Below are 19,093 nucleotides of genomic sequence, written 5' to 3'. Positions count from 1 at the left end.
CAGAGATTTCACTGTTTCCTCCTGTTCTTTGAATTTGGAAGCTTGCTCAGTGTGACGTTTGAGCTGCTCCTCATATTTTAGTCTCACTTTGTATTCTTCAACCATTACTTCTGTCAGACCTTTGTTGTGGTAGGCATATTTTTCAGCCTCCCTCTTGAAGTAATCCAGCTGTTGAAGAATGTTCTTGTCGGCTGTAACCTTGGAAGAGCAAGAAACCTTTGATCCATCTTCGCGTTTGACTAGCAGGTGACGTTCTTTTTCCAACATTTTTTGCAGTTTTTGAATCTCCTCCCGCTGTGATTTCACTTCAGCCTGACATGCAATCCTTCGGTCTCTTTCCTCATGGAGTTCAAAAATCTTATTCTGCAGTTCTTTTGTAAGATCGTCTACCTGCTTTGTCAGATTGATGACGTGTTGGCTAGTCTCTTCCACGTCTTCCACTAAGGGGGTGATCTCGACGCCAGCAGAGGGAGTTGTTTCCTGCTCGACCTTAAATAATCTTGGACTCTCAAAGTCCCCGGAAGGACTTGGTTCCCCTTGGACCTCTGATGATTCATCTTCCGACTCGCTGTCGTCTTCAAAAACAATGATTTCGTCGTAGTCGACTTGGATGTTTCGCTCCATCATTTCGATCCATGAAAGCTCAGCTGGAAAAGCTTCATGTTCACAAGTAATCTGTTGTTGCTTCATGTCTATATTCTGGTAAATTCTTGCTTCTCTGAAAGGCTCGTAATATCTGGAATTGATATCCCGCTCGTTTCGATTAATTTCGAACGTGCTCTGAAGAGTGATCTGTCGCGATAGAACTGAGGAACAGGTCTGAGAAACCGCTGTCTGTGAGCTACATTCAAGAGAGAGATTCCTTTGTGGTATCATAGAGTGATGACATCACTGCTGATGTCATTGATACCAATGGAACTGAACATTCTATTGTAGCCTGACGTAAAAAACATTTTGCTAGACAATGTCAAAGATTGAGAAGTTTTCATTTTTAAACATTATGAAGCCCAAAAAACTCAGAAATATACAGGGCCAAGCTCGAGAATCAACTCAAACCTAGTTTCACATAAATACAAGGAAGCTAGCATAAATGTTTGGCTGTTGAACGGGACGGTTCAAGGTCGCTATCAAGCTAATTTTCTTTTAGCTAATTTTCTTGTCTCTTCTACCAAGAGGTATGTAAACATACCTTTATCTTGGCTTTTCTCTATTCTTCCTCTTTTTCTCTCTCCCTGAAGAATAAGTTATTTTTTGCGACATTGGTTTGCTTGCTTATCTTCCACCGGTGCTTTGGAGGTTTGAATACTCATTGAACGGCAGCTCAAATCGCCTTTGAAACATTACCTACCGCAGCCACCAGGGGGAACACAAGAGCAATTGATTTTTTCTTTTTGCCCATATCAAAATAGGTTTCCACATGATTAAATATATACTAATGTAAATTAAAATCACAACTGTGTGACACAATGTATGTGCATCTGAACGGCTGGATTGATGCTGTATCTGGTGACTTATGTTGATGTTAGCTCTATTGTATTTACAATCAAATTTAAATAAGAAAAGCAGAATACAGTGATGATAAATATATGGAAGGAGTCTGCCAAGGGAGTCAACTGCCCCTTCATTGAGTAGAAGTTAAATTTTATAAGACAACTGACTGCAAAAGGACAGAGCAGGTGTGCGGAGTTTTCAACCCCTTAGCATGGTTAGCATTAAATAGACAACAGTCTGTGTATGCAAAGACCTGAATCTTAAATCTATGACTTCTAGAAGACTGCCAACATTTACAAATCCACCATGACTGATAGCTTCAACGTTTCAAATAATAAAAGAGAGTAACTTTGCAGCAATACGTTCAGGATCCCATGGGCTGAACAAATTGATGTCTTGTGGCAATCAAGTAAATTGACCAGCGTCTGCCAAAGTCTGTTTTTTTGCAGTGTGGTGCAATCTGGGAAGAGTTAGGCCGTGGAAGACATGGAGTTTTGTCACATCGTTTCATATTTTGAAAGCTGAATGCACAGAGGAACGACTTGTCACGAGTTCACAAGTTCAGAGGAGGAAACAATGATTGACGAGGTGGAACGTCTCGTTTCATTTTCCAATGTCATCGACCCGACAGAAAGAGAACAGAAACTGCTGGGATGTTTGCCCGCTTCACCGGACCAGAACCAAGCCAGAGGGAGTTCAGTGTTTTACCTTTTGCATTTTAACAAACAAGCCAAATGCTCCTCAAAACTATCCATCTTGCGTTTTGGCTGAAAAACTGCTCCAAGTTGAGTAGTCGGCGTTGCTTTCCATAAAAACATACGCGCCCATAAAATTCTGACCAATTGCACAATAGTTTCATATGTGGGAGGGGGGGGGGGGGGGGGGGGAGTTTCGGGGTGAGCAGGTTGTAGCAAGAAAACGACATGAGGCCGAGAACAAAATGGTGCAATTGTCGTCACGCGACTGCGACGTCGAGAACTGATTTTGGCACTTGGGCACGACCAGGTAGCATTTTTGGACAGGATTTTAACCGTTCCCAGGCACATCAGAACAAACGTGTTCCATAAACACAGCTCAACAGGCACCTCTCCATTTCAGAAAAGTGTCAAATGGGGAGAAAGCGTGTAGAGAGGATTTGATGGGACGTATAGCCGATATTCAGCAGAGCTTTAAATAAATATGCAACAGATCTTCCTTCTAAGTGCTGCCATCTGCATATTCATCTCGCGTCAGTCAGGACCAGGGAATTTAAATCAGTACACAGCAAGCAGCAACTCGGCCACCCAGAAACATTTCAACGTAGACATCGCCATCAATATGCAAAAAACACATACGTGTTTATTAGCCCATATTTGCAGCATAAACCTTAGAAGATTTTTACTGTGAGTTTTCACATTTCTTCTTTTGAATTTTCTGATGCTACAATTATTTTCTATATCTGCAAATATTAGACTTTTTTTCACAGTTTATCAACATTTGCCAAGTCTTAATCTACAACTAAAATCATATGTAGAAATTCCGCAACACTGTTTTAAAGCACCCTTATTTCACGTTCAGCCTTATAGTGGGAGAGGCAGATTTTTTCTTTCTTCACAATTTCTGTCAAACAGTGGAAACAGGGGTGTTCTATCTTTGCACAAAGTGTATGTAAATATTTGGTTTCAACTGTACACGATATAAGCTGCAGCTCAATCAACAGAGATATCTACAAGGAAAACAAGCAACCTCTACAGCCTGAATGAAAGAGAACCTGTCAAAAAAGCGTCAGATATTCAGAAGTAAAGCTCAGCAAGTGTGTAAACAGAAGCAGGATTTATTCGTCATCAAGGCTTCTTCCCTTTTAGTCTGGCAGCAGCGGTACTCAGGTCTGCACTAGCTGCAGAAGACAGCTAATCATTAGCCAGTTAGGCTCCATTATGGCCTGGGATCCAAGCCTGGCGATAAAGAACCAAAGGACTGGGGGCTCGCTGCTTAATGATCCAAAGATCAGTGCGAGATTTACAGGCTCGGGGTTTCTGCCGCGGCCTCGCTGGACAAAAGCCTCCTCCCTTTTCTTTCATCCACTCCAGCGGCGGGGACCGACTTCATAAAAAACAGGAAACAATGTTGGAAAAGTAATGAAATCTCTCTCCTCCTATCGCGGACGGAGAAATAAAATGAAGGCGACATCAATCCCTGAAGTAACGCTCCCGGTTGATTCGATGATAAATAGAAGGCGACGCGCCAAGAACGAGTATTTCGCACGCTAGGAGTTTTTACTGGGTTTTCAGCAGCTTTCCGCTTTGGTTTTCCTCTCCTGTGTTTGACATTATAGATCTCATTCCTCTTGGAAGCTTTAGATGCTCGGTGAAAACTATATTTAACGCTTTCGTGTCAAGTGGATCGACTGTTGATGTCTCTATAAACTGAAAGGCTTCTAAAATTACTCAGGTATTTCACTTCTTTTGCTAATTAAGCTATGCCATTAGCATCTCTCAATGGGATTCACAAATAACAGACACGTTTATGATGCAGGAATTTGGAGAAATCTCAACTCCTTCACACACATGAGTGCATCTACTCTTTATTTCCTGTACAAGGTGATCTGTGAATAAAGTTCAGATCGGGCCTAAAAGCAAACTTGTCAAGCTTTGGATTTGAGAATAAGGGAAATTGTTGCCATCCGGTGCCTATGTCAGAGGGCGGGGTTGGTGGTGGGGTGAGGGGAGGTGGAAACTAAGTTGGGGGTGAGAGGGGTGTAATATAGGATATTTACGGGAAAATACTAATTCGGGAGCACGGGGGGAGTGTAAAAAAATGGTAGTTTCCCGGCCAAAACAGTAGACTAGACAGGTATGCCTGAAAAATCCAAAACATCTAGCCCGATCAGGCCTGACTAATAAACTTTAATTAAGGGTCCAAGCCCGAGGTACAGTCTACATAATATTTTACCAATTTTGGTTTAGACCACAGGTGTCAAACTCCAGTCCTCAAGGGCCGCTGTCCTGCAGTTTTTAGATGTGTCAAAGGTACAAAACACTGGAATGAAATGGCTTAATGACCTCCTCCTTGTGTAGATCAGTTCTCCAGAGCCTTAATGACCTAATTATTCTGTTCAGGTGTGATGTAGCAGAGGCACATCTAAAAGTTGCAGGACAGCGGCCCTTGAGGACTGGAGTTTGACACCCCTGGTTTAGACCATAATTTGAGTTAGCAGTGTAAATTCCCGTTTTAGCTTTTGCTTACTGTTGTCCAGCTCCATTTTGTGGCTTGTTGTAACAGCGAGGTGAGTCAGGTGCAGATCGTCTGGGATGTGTGGTGATTGATGGGAGCGGACCAGGACGGGGCTTTGTGCGCATTCGTTGTCCAGTGCGCTTCTTTGAGTCTAGTGAACAACTGCACCTTTCTTTATGTCGTCGAAAGGGTAAGCTGCCTAATCATCTGTCTACTTTATAAGTGGATTGAGTTTATGTGGTGCATTCTTGTTTGACTCTAAATGTTAAAAAAAACAAACAAAACGTTTCAACCTAAATTTCTACTTCTTTATTTTTCTGGAATATTAACCAGAAACATGAATAGTCATTTGATGGACTTGTACTTTAAACTCCAAGTAACCTTGGCAGAAATTATTTTGTACATTAGGCTACAAACAGTTTGATCATTGAACATTTCGGTGCAAAATTTAATAAACACATTAGGTTCACAACACTCCTCTTTCTTTCAGGCAGTTGCCTAGACAAACTGGTCTGTTAACATTTGTCAGAGCTCAAGGCAGCTCTCTCTTTATTTTATGGGACCTGTAAGTGAGAACAGTCCCTCGCAGAAGTGGCACGGCTAATCAGACACTCGCGACCCAGGACAGACAGGTGTGGGTGGGTCCCCGCTCTGCCAAACAGCCACTGCACCGGGCGGTCAATCTGGCTGATGGCGGATTCTGCTCTGTGCAAATTCAAGGTCCTGTTACACAGGGTTCCCTCATCTGCTTTGCATATAGATGGTGCAGTAGTGGGGTTGACGTTTAGTTTTTTCTTGCAGAATTTGCACATAAGTACGCTTTCGTCAAGGCTTCCATCAAAGCTATCTTCTTTGGAAATTTGTCCTCCATCATCCCTACCAACACTCTTTCATCATAGACTAATTAGACCAACAGGAAATGGTTTCAGTCTAAAAAAAAAACAGACAGAAACTAAAGGTAGTAACACTGAGATATGATCAGCAACAGACTGACTTCTAGAGCAGAGAGCCTGACTAACTGACCAACTAAGATCAGCCTTATATTTGTGACACCATACGAAGAGCAGAACAGCAAAAAGAGCAAATATTCTGAGAAATGGTTGAAAATTTCATCCGATGTGTTTATGTTTTTATTTCTTTGCTTTTGTCTGCTTTAAAAGCACACCAAATAAGAGTATCTTAGATGGGTTTTTTTCTGTCCTAAATCTTGTGGAAATGTGTCAAACCATGGCACACCAGTTGTAATTCATGGGCTTTACCTTCAATCCAAAAAGTTGGGAGTAGTTAAACATTAACAAAGGTGGAGGACCTCTACATAGAGCCAAAGAGAGCTTAGATGTTTCCTAAATCTCTATGGATACTTTAATACAAACTCTTCTAAGGAGATGTTGTTAGTCTCGTCAGGATTCTCCATGTTGGCTTAGGTCAAAAACAACTTATAAGACAAGTTCTTAATTTTTGCTAGGTCAAAACCAGACAAAATGAGACTATTCTCTCTTCCCACCTCAGACACATAAATGCATTTTGTAGGTATTAGAAAGCCAGAGTACAGAATCCAAGCCGTTTCTGTTCACTTTCACTTGCGTTTAACCTTAAGTAGAATCCACAAATGGCAGTAAAAATCGACATTAACTCGTCTTTCTTTTTAAAATATTGGACTTCTACAAAAGCTCTGTCACTTAGGGATTCTAGAAGTCCTAATAAAAAGGAAAACAACAGCCTTTTTTATTCAAATAGGTTTTGTAAAGTCCACAGAGGTACAAACATGGAAGGGGGAAAGAAAGAGGAAACAACTTGCTTCAATGACTTTTTCAGGAGTTCATTACTCACACCTTAAAGCAAGACGAGAGGTGTTGAATCTGAAGGAAAACGGGTTTTGTGGCGATACACAAATGTGGTTCTTGCAGTTTTACTCCCATGCAAAGTAAGGGACAAATGTTACAGCACACTCTGAGCATAACATGAGCAAAACATATTGGTCATATTAGCATAACACCATCTCCAAAATGTGGAGATGGTGTTACATGATATTAGAAAAATAAAAGCTTAGTTCTGAGTTGCAGAGTTACAACCCAGCATTTGGAAAAAGTGCTAAATTATTATAATTTTTTTTTTTTTACAAACAGAAATAAGAACTGACAGGCTAATCCGTTTAACCCTGAAAGGTAGCCATGAATCATTGGTTGTGTCTGGAACAAATCAAATCCTTGTTGGTTTAACGCCTTTTAAAATGCAGGACGAAGCCGGACTGTTTTGTATTCCACAACCTGCTTTTCGTTGGCCCCCCATGCAAATCTGACATGAAGATAAGTGGGACAAAGATGTTTTTTTTTTTTTTTTCCCTCTTTCTTTTTGCTCTCATTCCTGCCAGAGACACTCTGCAGCTGCAGGAGTCCCATCTTGCGGTAATTCACAGAAAATTGAGCACACTTACACAATATTGGAAGAGAATGGTCACTGGGTACATAGAAAAGAAAAGCTGTGGACATAGCTGGTAGGAGTTTCATTCATTTATTCATGTATTTAGTTAGATCTTTGCAATACCTCCAAAACCTTTTCTTATTACAGCAACAAACCCGATTGTCCCCCTGAACTGATAGATTTGGGAAAATGCTGACGTGTTCCCTCAACAAATCTGAAAATCATTACTGAAAGAATGTCTTAGGAAGTACAGTTTTATCTCTTTTTTTTTGCATACATTTAAAACACCATGTAAAAGATAAAACCATCACTGCCTGTTCTAGATACTTTAAGATGCATTCCTTCTCCAACACACCTGAATCAAATACATTTCTAATTAGCAGCGGGAACATAACCATTTCGTTGTGTTATGTCGGAGCAGGAATGAAGATAAACGTTCCAGTTCGGTGGCTCTCCAGGACTCGGACTAAGGCATCCCTGCGCATGTTCGTGTTGGAATGACCCGGTCCAGAGCTAAAGCCAGACGAGGATCTGAGGAAAGACCTGAAAACTGATGTTTGGAGACACTTTGTATCCAGTCTGGCTGAGCTTGAGTTGTTTTGTAAAGGAGAATACGCCAAAAAAGAAAAGAAAAGAAATCACATATGCCAAGCCAATGTAATTGAACTGAAAGGACTGACTCAGTGGCGCTGATCACAAATGTTTTTCAAATGTAATTTGAAAAACAAACAAAAAAAGACATAAAACAACAAAATGCTTTCAATATTACAGTATTTTGTGCTGTTCTATGAAATGAAACCTCACTAAAATACACCGGTTTGTGTTTTTAACTTGATAAAATGTCCAAAGTATACGAATACTCTTTCTCGGTGTTTGGCGAAACAAAAAACACGATCCGTGAAATATCCGCGAGCGTCTAGGTGGGATCCGTGATTTTGACCGATCAAACTCAATATGAAGCCAAACTCCTGCCACCTAAATTCAGCCTTAACAACTTCTACTCATCTCACCATCACTGCAGTCACCATCTCGTCGCCCCTGCCCCAGTGTCATGTCAATGAGTCTTGTGTGAGCGAGGCCAAGGTTCTGCCAGTGCGCCCCCGCCCCCTGTTTGTGAGCTGAATGAGCCATGGCCCGGCCACGTTTTAAGGCGCCCTAATGTGCCGTGGCTGGGCCACAAAGGCAGCATGACAATTTGCCAGGCATAATGACGCTTCCATTAATTTGGCCACAGAGGCCCAAACTAGAATGCTCTAAAGAGAATCCCATTGCAGGGATGAGTACCCTTCCTCGCCATCCGTTTAAAAAAATATATTTTCTGATCTGTCTCTCCGTCTACCAACTCGCTCTCTCTCTCTCACTGGCCTGGAAAAGGCTTGTTTTGTTCCGGCTTGTTGTCATCCCAAGCTAAACATCGACAACAGTGTAGGCGAATGAGAACGAGGTGCCATCGTTGTCGGGAGCTCCTGATCTCCTCCCAGAGGAGCAGAGGGAGCTAACACAAACAGAGTGGAGCTTTTTCTTTTCCCTTTTCTTTCAGAGCGGCCAGAGAGCGAGAGGGAGGATAAAACGCTCTGCTCTGCTCCACTGACACATATAAGATGAAGAAATTTTAGACCACAAATTGAGTTGAGTGAAAGGAGGGTAGCGCTGAGCAGTGAGGGGAAAACAATGGAAAGTTCGCAAAAATACCAGCGTTGGCAAATATAAAAAATGAAAATGCTCGTGCGGCTCAAACGCATCCGCGAAGGCAAGCGGACAGACCGGAGACAAAAAGCAGGAACTGGACGATAGCGCTGGGCATTCTGGGTAAACACAACCAAAACAAAAGTAAGAGTCTAACGCCAGCGCTAGTAATGGCTCTCGGTGTTTCGCCAAAGAGAAATACTACAAATGATTAAAAAAAAAAAGAAGGAAGTTGCGCTCAGTGTTTTCTTCAGAGGTTTTCGTGTTGTTTACGTCAGTGGTTCTTGGTGCAGCGCCACCACAGGCGAGGGGACGAAAAGCTTTCTCAAAGGATTTGATTCGTCTGACAGTGCAGTGTGAAAGTGATCCGCACAAGCAAACGTTGCAACTTCGATACCCGGCCCAACCAAGTCTACCGGACTGTCAGGCCGAAAAACCAAACACTCAAGGATTGTGACACATGGATGCAATTTTATCCAAGTCTCTCTGCTTATAAAACTGAATATAGAAGACAAACTTTAACTGAACCAAGCAGTTATTCCAGGTTTTCTTCATGTGGCACTCAGTGTGGTTTTAAGAAGAAGAAGAAGGAGAAGAAGAATTTAAGTGTGACAAAATAAAAAAGAGAGAGAAGAAATACGTTTTTCACTGGACAAAAATTAACTAAAGTTTTTCTTTTTGTTAATCAAACACATTTACCATCTCTCTGACTAATAGCTAGAGAATAAAGTACATCGAAGTATTTAGTATTTGGTTAAAGAATTAACATTAATCTTGGATGAATGCCTTGCAGGCAGCCGACATCTGATCATTAGCTCTTTAAAATAATGTTTGATTTTAACCAGTCGCCCACCCATTAATTGCATGAGCAAATTAGGTTTGGATGTTGTAAAAAGTTTTTAATATTAATATTTGTCCCATTTTTCTTTCTTTTTCTCATTTTTCACAATCTTTAAACCACAGATGTTGGACAAATGTTTTGCCAATGTTAGCCATCGTTCACATAGTCTTTTATAACCCATAATGACAGGAAGGGAAACGTGTGTGTTAATGCAGAATCGTTTTAACAGTTTTAGCCTGGCGCAAACACTTATGTGTGATTAATGTTAACACCAAAAGATGCAAATGTCTAATTAGCTGCCGATCAAAAAAGGTTTACTGGCTATTTCGGTCGTAAGTTTTTGTCTTTCAATGCATTATGCCTTTGTAGAAATTACAAAGTGATTTCACAAAAATCTCTTCATCTTGTATTATTATCACTGGGCAAAAGAAAAAAGGACATTCGCGACACGCTTTGCAGAAGCTCCTTTGATGAGAGTAGTGACATTAATCAAGGCATTTGGTCCCATTGCATATGCATTTATTGAAATTTTCCATTAAAAAAAAAAACCATTTCAGTGAGAATCCCTGTCTGTCTGTGCCATGTAACGCAGACAGCTCCGCAGGAGAGACAGCCGAGCTTACCGAACCGGTCATTAACTTTTACCCCTATCAAAGCAAAGAGCTACACTTTTTAAAGAGAGCGTGATTAACTGGGACCGCGCTGAAACACGTGCTGCGCTAAGGGTTCGCTAATGTTAGCCTCCCGACTTAGCAGAGTGCTTTAAATGTAAACAGTGGGAGCATGAAATCCAGCTTCATGTAACGAGTGATATTAGACTTTAGCAGGGTTATCAGAATAACAGATATTTAGATTTAATACTAAAAATATAACCTTGAAGATATTAATTTCATTTGTACATAATTTATCACAGCCTCTTGTCTCCCTAACTACATATTTGCCCTTTTCAGGAAAAGGAAGAATAGAAGACGCTGGAGAGTTATAATTATTATGACATTAAAATGAAATATGCTATGTGGCATATAATTTACTGCTCATCAAGCTATTTTTCAATCTAAAAAAACTAAAAAAAAGGATAATTCCTCTACAGTTAAGTGGATATTAATAATCATCTACAGGTTTTTACGCAAAGGAAGGAAAACAATCTAATTATTGTTTGGTTGAACTTATTGGGACCTTATTGGTAACTGTCCCTAAGAAAAGATCACCCTGCTGTCTACTACATTTCACCTGTTGACTACTCACAGTTACACCGAAAACCTCCACTTTCTAAAAATAATATTAAATAAAGTTCAAATTTGATAAATTTAGTGTAATTTGTCGTCTTTTTTCTGGACCGAAATCTGTTGCATGATTACGGCCACGCTCAAATCCATTGATGAATTTTTCTTCGTTTTATTTACAGCTATCAGAAGATGATATTGTTTTGTAAGAAATTAGACAGCTAAAAGTGAAAAATGACCAACTTTTATAGAGAGTGTAGGGCAGAGGAAGATCCATTGGTGCCCTAACATTGACCATCCCCCTCATGAAACTCAGCTGCATTCTTTTCTTATTTGCAAACAAAAAGTAAATGATCCTGTTACTACTCGGAAACTTTGATCCTCTGGTGTTGAGACTATTTTATTTTATAGTTTTTCATTTTTTTGTGTGTGCAGCTAACACCAAGCAAACCAACATTCAAATGTACAAATGTTGGCTCCAGTCTGTTCTGCTGGAGGTGATTTTGCAAGGTGAGTGCGCACCCGTGTCTCATGAATAATGATTTCTCTGTCAAACGGGCTCAAGGCTGTCTGCAACTGGAATGATTCACTGATTAACTCTCAAACAGACACAACACGACGAACCGCAAGCAACAAAAACCCACACCGAGAATAAAGGAGGTAGCTGAGGGATAGAGAGATTGAGCGATCGTCTTATAATTCAGTAGCCTGCATGAAGCCCTTCTGCCCATACACTCAGCTTCCATCCATACAGTATCTTATTCTCCACGCTGCTTTTCAAATGACCCCATTCATTAAAAAAAAGGGGGAGTTTTCACCAACTTGGATGGCCTACGACTACAAAGCCCTCAGAGATTGGTGCGATTTGCATAAAAGAGAAGGAACAACAGAATCATTTTCAACCCAAGACCAGGGAGAAGTTTGGTGTTGACCGGCAAACTTCTGGGGGAAAGACGAGAAAAGAAGGAAAAAGTCAGCTGAATAGCGAAAAGAAACTGAAAGCAGAAAGCGCAAGGAAAGCGTTAAAAAGTAACGGGGGGAAAAGTTGAGTGCAAACAAGTAGAGCGTACTCACCGGCTAAGCATCACTGGGGTGTGGGAACGGGGGGACGGGGGGGCTGAGAGGGTCGGTCTGTCCTTTTCAGATTGATTCTGGAAGAAGGGAGAGAAAGAAGAGGGGTGAGAGGCGAGGGGTGGGAGGGGGAGAGTGAGTCTTCAATGCGCTGTTCGCCTCCTTCTTATGAGCGGAGCGCAAAGCCACAAAGAAGCTGGTGCTCTCGTAAACAAACCGCCAACTTTTCAATGGGGCAGGGAAGGCGGAGCAGGAACGGTCTTTAAACTCAGCAGCCTTCTCCGGGTTGAGGGGGGCTGAAGGGATGGGAGTGGGGGGATTGGGGCAGGGAGCAGCGAGTAGCCTTTACATCAAGCCTAAAGGACCGAGAGGATAATAACAAACCAGAAAGTTCAAAACCATTTATTAAAGCCTGTAAAACGTAGGAGGCCTTGCGTTGCACCGAACTGTAGGGGAACAATATAGATGTAAATGAGGTGAGCAGATGCCCCACTGTGTGTGTGTGTTTTGGGGTTTTTTTCCTGCAAACACAGATGCAAATATGGTGGAGTGCATATTAGCATTGGTTCCAAGCTTTTTGATCTCAATGCCACAGAGCAAATTGGAACAAATAGCCCTCGCTCGGTTTCTACGGCAACCTGAAGGAGCCGCTCAGAAATGTGATCCCTCTTGTGCCATCGGCTGCCGCTGCGATATGGCCGCCGTTTCCCTAACCTCCACCAGGAACAGTAAACAGGAACAAAAGGACGGATCGATTATTGTCGACGGTCGCCCCCCCAGCCCTCGCTCCGCCCTCCGTGTCAGGCTTGTGTCGGCTGCCGAGATGAGAGACTGTGGACCTGCTGAAGCTTAAAGGCAAGGTACTAAAGGAGTAACGAAAACCTGTGAAACTAATTTATGGCGTCGTCCAAAATCTTATCATTCAAAAACGGTAGTTAATCTATAAAGACCTTAAAGGGCCTCTAACACCAAACCTTTCACAGCCACCATAAAATGGGGGCTAAACCGACATTGTCTCTTAAAACATTTTATTCCCCACACTTTAAATAAACTGGGACTACTTCATTAAAACCAACTCGACGCTTAAGAATTCAGCTCGTGTTATCGATCGCCGCCTTCCTGCTTGTTTTTATGAATATAAAATCCAGTCAGACTTTAAAGGAAAGAGTCGCTCCGAAAAGGGAGATGAACAACTCTCTGAAACCTTTTCACAGTTTTATCGCATCCAAGCTAAGATTTTGCAGTTTATTAAATCGTAAAATGATAGAATAGAAACTTTATTGTGATTGTCAAAAAAGCTAAAAAAAAAAAAAGCAAAAAAGTTTGTGTACACACATCCACACATATTCCTTTCAGGTACAGACAATGTTTTTGACTGCAATAAGTCTGGTTGTTGCTTTGGGTGAAATAAATGCATGGCTTCCAAAGTGTTTTGCAAATGATAAATCTGAAATCTATTGTTTGCATATATATCATGCAATATAAGACCAGACTGAGCCTTTTTAGCCTTTTTTTTTCTTCTAATAGCTAAAGCTCATTCTTAAAGGAGAGGCTCTAATGATATAAAATATCCTGTTTTGCCACAGATGCTCATTTATTTTTACGTCTAAGCTTAGGCTACACCACTCCGGCTTCCTCCCACAGTCCAAAAACATGACTGTTAGGTTAATTGGTCTCTCTAAATTCTCCCTAGCTGTGTGTGTGTGTGCATGGTTGTGTGTCCTGTCTGTCTCTGCGTTGCCCTGCGACAGACTGGCGACCTGTCCAGGGTGAACCCACCTATCGCCCAGAACGTTAGCTGGAGATAGACACCAGCACCTCCTGACCTCACTAGGGACAAGGGTGTAAGAAAATGGATGGATGGATGGATGGATGGCTTAGACTATACCTTTATTTATTGATTAATATGCTGCATGTGATTGCTTGTTATTTATTTATTTGTTTATATCTAGTCATTTTGAACTATTCACTCTTTATTATTCACTCTTAGGTATATATATATATTTTACAAACTTTGTATTTATCACCTAAGATGGAGTTGTTTTCAACAAATAAGCAATTTCCCCTTGGGGATCAAGAAAGTATATTCTATTCTATAGCAGATTACTTCTTGCTCTGCTCTAAGCTGTTGCTCTATCTGTATGTCTGGTCTTATTTCCCTGCTGGAAGGTGAACCTCGGCCCCAGTCTCATGTTTTTATTCCGCCTCTGACAGGTTTTCTCCGAGGATCCTCTTGAAAACAAGAGGATCCTCTATTTGTACAGCACATTTCAGCAACAAGGCCGTTCAAAATGCTTTACATCCCTAAAAAACCCCTCCAAAAAACAACAACATCAAACTGTCACCAATGGTGAAGCCACTAACAAACATTGCACTTTGTCTAATGCCATCATCAAAATCGGCAGCAAACATCAAGTATGTCGGTAAGCGTCCCAGGGATGACGGGTCGAAATCGACGCTGCTACCACAATGTAATGCTGACATTAATCATGGTGGCGTTTTGTTCAGGGCAATGTGCGGTACCTCTTAGACCTTCATAGAGTAGCTATATTTATGCAGAGAACAAAATCACATGCAGATGGACTCTACCGGCTAAGTAAGAAACTTCTGCAGGCAGTTGGTTCCACTGGTTTTTCATTTAGGGGTAGCAAATGAAAACCTTGTATTAATTTTCTTCCACTTTCACAATTATCCACTATTTAGTTTTGGTCTGTGTCATAAAATCATCCCCTCGAGCCCCCCAACCAAACAAATACATTAAGTTTGTGTACCAACATGAGAAAATGGTGGAAAAAAAGTGAAGGAAAACTATGACTACTTTTGTATTTTTCATGTTAGCTGGGTAAGACAAGAAAACAAGGGACGCTCAGAAGCAGCTGAGCACTAATGGAAATCGTTCTCAATTAAAACGTCCAGCTCACAGTTTTCCAGCCCGATGCCGAAGCACTTAACAGAAAACGGTTTACAAATGAAGTAAAGCGGATTTTCTCCAGAGTTAAGCTGAGAGTTTAGGGGGTTTTGTCTAAGTGACCACTTAGACAAAAAAAAACTCAAGAAAAACCAAAACAGAAAATGTTTTTTAATGACTAATGGCTCGAATAATCTTATTCATGTATCATTTAAAGTGTGTTTCTTATTTAATGGGAACATAGCAATCAAGCTTGTGGGGGTTTTTTTCACATTTACATAATATGTAGGGTTTCCCTCAGTGTATTATAAGCCTGGTGGACCACCAGGCTTTAATTGTGCCCCTACCAGGCTAAGCATTGCTTATTTATTTAAGTCTTTTTAAAATGTTTGCATTTTTTAAGATTTTATAGTTGGTGTTCAGGTATTAATCTTCAATCTTTCAATAACACATAATTATCAAGTGACATTCTCAAATTTCCTGCTAACTTTAAACATTTTTTAACTCAAAAACACGACGGGCTGCTGGATGAATGACCTAGCACCCAACCACCGGTCTTAGCAAGTTTTTTGGGGGAAACCTTGATATAGACAAAGAATATTTGTAATAAAAATGCAGCCACTTTTCTCTGATTCATCAAAGATCTCTGACATCCTGAGTGTCTCTGCCTATAATTACACAACTGTGTTGAATGCAGCGTTTGGTTCTAAAGCGTTTTGTTTTGGGGGGTTTTGACCTATGTTTGGTTTTCAGCGGATGCTTTCGAGATCAAGTTGTGCAACTCAAATCCTTAAAATTCCTCTCCAGATCCCGGGAAAAGAAGCAGCACACACTCTAATGAAGACCAAGGAGGAAGTAGGTGAAGAGGGGAGCTATAAAACAACAGGAGTTCAGCTCGCGGTGCTCACATAAAACACACACGCAGACTCAGAGGAACACACAAACGTTCACACGGTGCACTCCAGCAGCCTCTCTTCGTGGGCTGGAGAGGAAACATGTCTAATTAGCAGGAAATTATACAGCTCACAGCTTTCCAGCATGAAGCTGCAGCAGAGAACTGACGCCTGAACTGTCAAAGACATAACACAAAAAGGAGAGACAAAGGGAAGATAACTTTGAAAAGTAGCTCATAGAAGTCACATTAATTAGAAAGTCCTCTCATGCAAACTGTTTGGGGCAGAATTTGTTGCATCATTTCTTAATCTAGTCTAGTTTCTATATGAATTGCGACAGTGAAGTGGGGTAGGTCAGCCTAAATTAATCACTACCCGGAAAGTAGAGGCAGTCGGACATTTGTCAATATTTGTCGGGAAAAGGAAAACACTTTATGTTGGAGGAGGATGTGAGTCATCATCAGAAATTCACAGATTTCTGTGGGAGGATGACGGATAACCTACAGGAACCAAGAGGTCATCTTTGAAGGTAACCAAATACATTGGCTATAATGACCAGAAGTGACAGGTTTTATATTCGACCTTCCTTGACTGGTCACTTAACTTTTCAAACCTAAAACCGTTTCGGATCACTGAATTGCAGTAGTAATGACATAAAACTGAAATAAGGTGCAAGTCAGAGGCGGGTAGAGTATCCAAAAATGTGCTAGCGTTAAGAGTGGAACTACTTCAACATATTTTCACTCAAAGTAAAAAGCAGCCATCCAAGAAATTACTCAAGCACGCATTTGGCAAAAAGTCTACTCAAGTACTGAGTAACCGGTCAGATTATCAATCATTTAATATTTAAAAATTACATAATCAGACGAACCAAATGTAATTATCTGTACATCTTGGTATTTTAAGGACTAAAATGACAATAAATCATATAAGTAACAAAATTAGGCTTCTTTTTTTTCTTCAAAATCCGTTATCTTCAGTAAAAAAAAAACGTATAAAACGTTAACATAAACGTTGGGTGTGTGTTTTTGTCTGGTGTATTTTTGGTTTAAACGTGTTTGTTTTTCATTCAGGGGGCAAAGAAGCTTAATCAAGTAAGAATAGTGACATTTCACAATAAAATTACTCAAGTAAAAAGTACAGCGGAGTAAAAGTACATTCAAAAAAAGTTACTCAAGTAAATGTAATAGAGTAAATGTAACTGGGTCGGGTCTCCAATCACGACAAAACCCACCGAGTTTGCCGTTTACAGCCAGCAGTGCTAATCATGCCAGCTACAGTGGCATGCTAATCATGCTAAACACCAACATAAGACGCTAAAGAAAGCTTAAAATGTGAACCTCGTTGTCGAGCAGAGTCCTAACTTTTCCAAGCCATTTGTTGTACAAGTGGACGCTTCAAATGTTGGCCTTAGAGCTGTGCTGGCTCAGGGAGGAGCTAATGAGGAAAAACACGTCTTTCTCTTGAGTAAGAAGCCGTTTGACCAGGAAAAAAAGTAGGACTCCACAGTAGAAGAAGAAGGACTCCTTAAAACGTTGCCCTCCAGCTATACTTGTTCACCATGCAGCATTGTCCAGGTAAAAAAAACAAAAACACCTTATTGCTGATGATCTTTTTAAATTTCCTGAGTTAACTCGAAGAAGGGGGAGCAACTGAGTAAAATGTTAAGATGCAGTAAGTTTTTCTCTAACCTTCTTTTTAATTCTGGAGGGTTAGAGAAATGTTTGTTACCTTGAGGGTGTGTCTTTTGTGGCAGCCATCTTGGGACTCTGCTACAGAGGAGGGCCCGCCTCAAACCCAGGTATTTGCAGGGATAAGAAGCTGGAGTTTGATTGGTTGAAGCTTAAAACACTTAAAAGTATAAAATCCTTTGTAATTTGTGCATTTGAATACATAAAATGTCCACCTGATATTTTATTATTAATAAACAATTGTTAGTGTTTACATTGTTAAAGTTAACTTTGTTTCCTTCCCCCCCTCTGGAAAGCTGAGGTGATTGGCCAATTTAACTTGAGTAGGCGGGGCCTAAACAGTAGAAGCGCTACGTCATGCTGGATGTAGTGACACTTGTAATCATTTTCTTTTTGCTTGAAACATTTTGAGTACTTGTTTTAACTACGGAGCTGAGTAACACGGACTAGTTTTATACACTACAGGATTTGTGTGTGCGTGTGTGTGTGTGTGTCAATCCAGAAAGTTTAAAAGACAATATATACATCGGAATTGACTGAAATCGGTATCAGTAACAAGGTCTGGGTTCGAATCCCAAATCACATGTCACAACCACTTAGATTTTGCTGCAGCTTTCAAAAAGCTCATATAAGCCGCAAATCGCATGCGAAAAACAATGACCACCGCTAAAATAAAGCTCTCTGAAAACCTAAACTCCATTAAACCATTAAACTGAATCTCCGGGGCTTAACGCGCGAGGATGAATACAGCGTGGACCGTAAAGGAGAAAAAAACGTAACGGGGAGCACAACGCCAAGGAGCTGTCACTGGGATGAAAGGGAGGATTTTGGATAAATGCTGACAGAAAAACATGTCAATTAAAGAAGTGAGGCTGCACACGCGAATTTACTGCAGTATTCTCCTGAATGCTCCTGCAGCAAGAACAGAGTATGCTCTATTATTTCATAAAAACACTAACAAGTCTCAAAAAGACTGGATTTATTGTGACAGGTATAATTATGGGATATCAACAATTATTCAATAGGTTACAGAACCACTTTCAACAATCATGACTTGAAGTGGTGGGTTCTTTTTGTTTGATGTCTTTTTTTTCTTTCTTTTTTTACAACTATCAGTCTCTCACACCGTTTTGACACATTTCCTCACAATATCACTTCACTGAGGTTTGGAGACATTTCAGCAGCCTTTATTTATTTATTTTTTTTATTTACGCATTTGACAGTTGGCCGTGTCTTCGGATGCAGAACGTTTTGGTATACGGGGAAATTCAAAGGTGGACTCAATGACTTGAAGGTACACTGGTCTGGTCAAGCTGCGGTCAAACAAGCCCAAATTATCATCTCTCACATTCCCTCCAAAATCCTTCCACCAAGTTCATGCAAGGTATTGGTGCACCAAGCACTGTGCGCTATGTTTATTCTGTGCGAATTTCACATTCTGGCCTGCGGCTGCTGAACTTTCTGGAAAGCTCACATGGTCAGAAAACTGGCAGCTGTTTTTTTATGTTGAGTACAATTTGGATTTGATGTTGCTTGGACATGAACTCGCAACCTCCTTACCAGATTGATGGGCGGCGGAGGTTGCTTCTCTAAGCGCTTTGCTTTCCTTCCCTTTTTTTGGCATTTTGTTAACATGTACTTGTATGCTCCAGAGC

General features: G+C 40.8%; 1 protein-coding gene across 2 annotated transcripts in view; it reads right to left on the bottom strand.

The window, feature by feature from the left end:
• The window catches only part of sema5ba (sema domain, seven thrombospondin repeats (type 1 and type 1-like), transmembrane domain (TM) and short cytoplasmic domain, (semaphorin) 5Ba), a 235,817-nt gene that overhangs the window by 177,168 nt on the left and 39,556 nt on the right, over positions 1 to 19,093 (bottom strand). For both annotated transcript variants that reach the window (XM_032566937.1, XM_032566938.1), the window contains exon 2: positions 11,950 to 12,026. The gene's annotated coding sequence lies outside the window, so the exon portion shown is untranslated. The remainder of the gene's footprint in view (positions 1 to 11,949; positions 12,027 to 19,093) is intronic.

Source organism: Xiphophorus hellerii, chromosome 7 (assembly GCF_003331165.1).
Source record: "Xiphophorus hellerii strain 12219 chromosome 7, Xiphophorus_hellerii-4.1, whole genome shotgun sequence".
NCBI lineage: Eukaryota > Metazoa > Chordata > Actinopteri > Cyprinodontiformes > Poeciliidae > Xiphophorus > Xiphophorus hellerii.
This window is presented reverse-complemented; position numbering and strand designations above follow the sequence as displayed.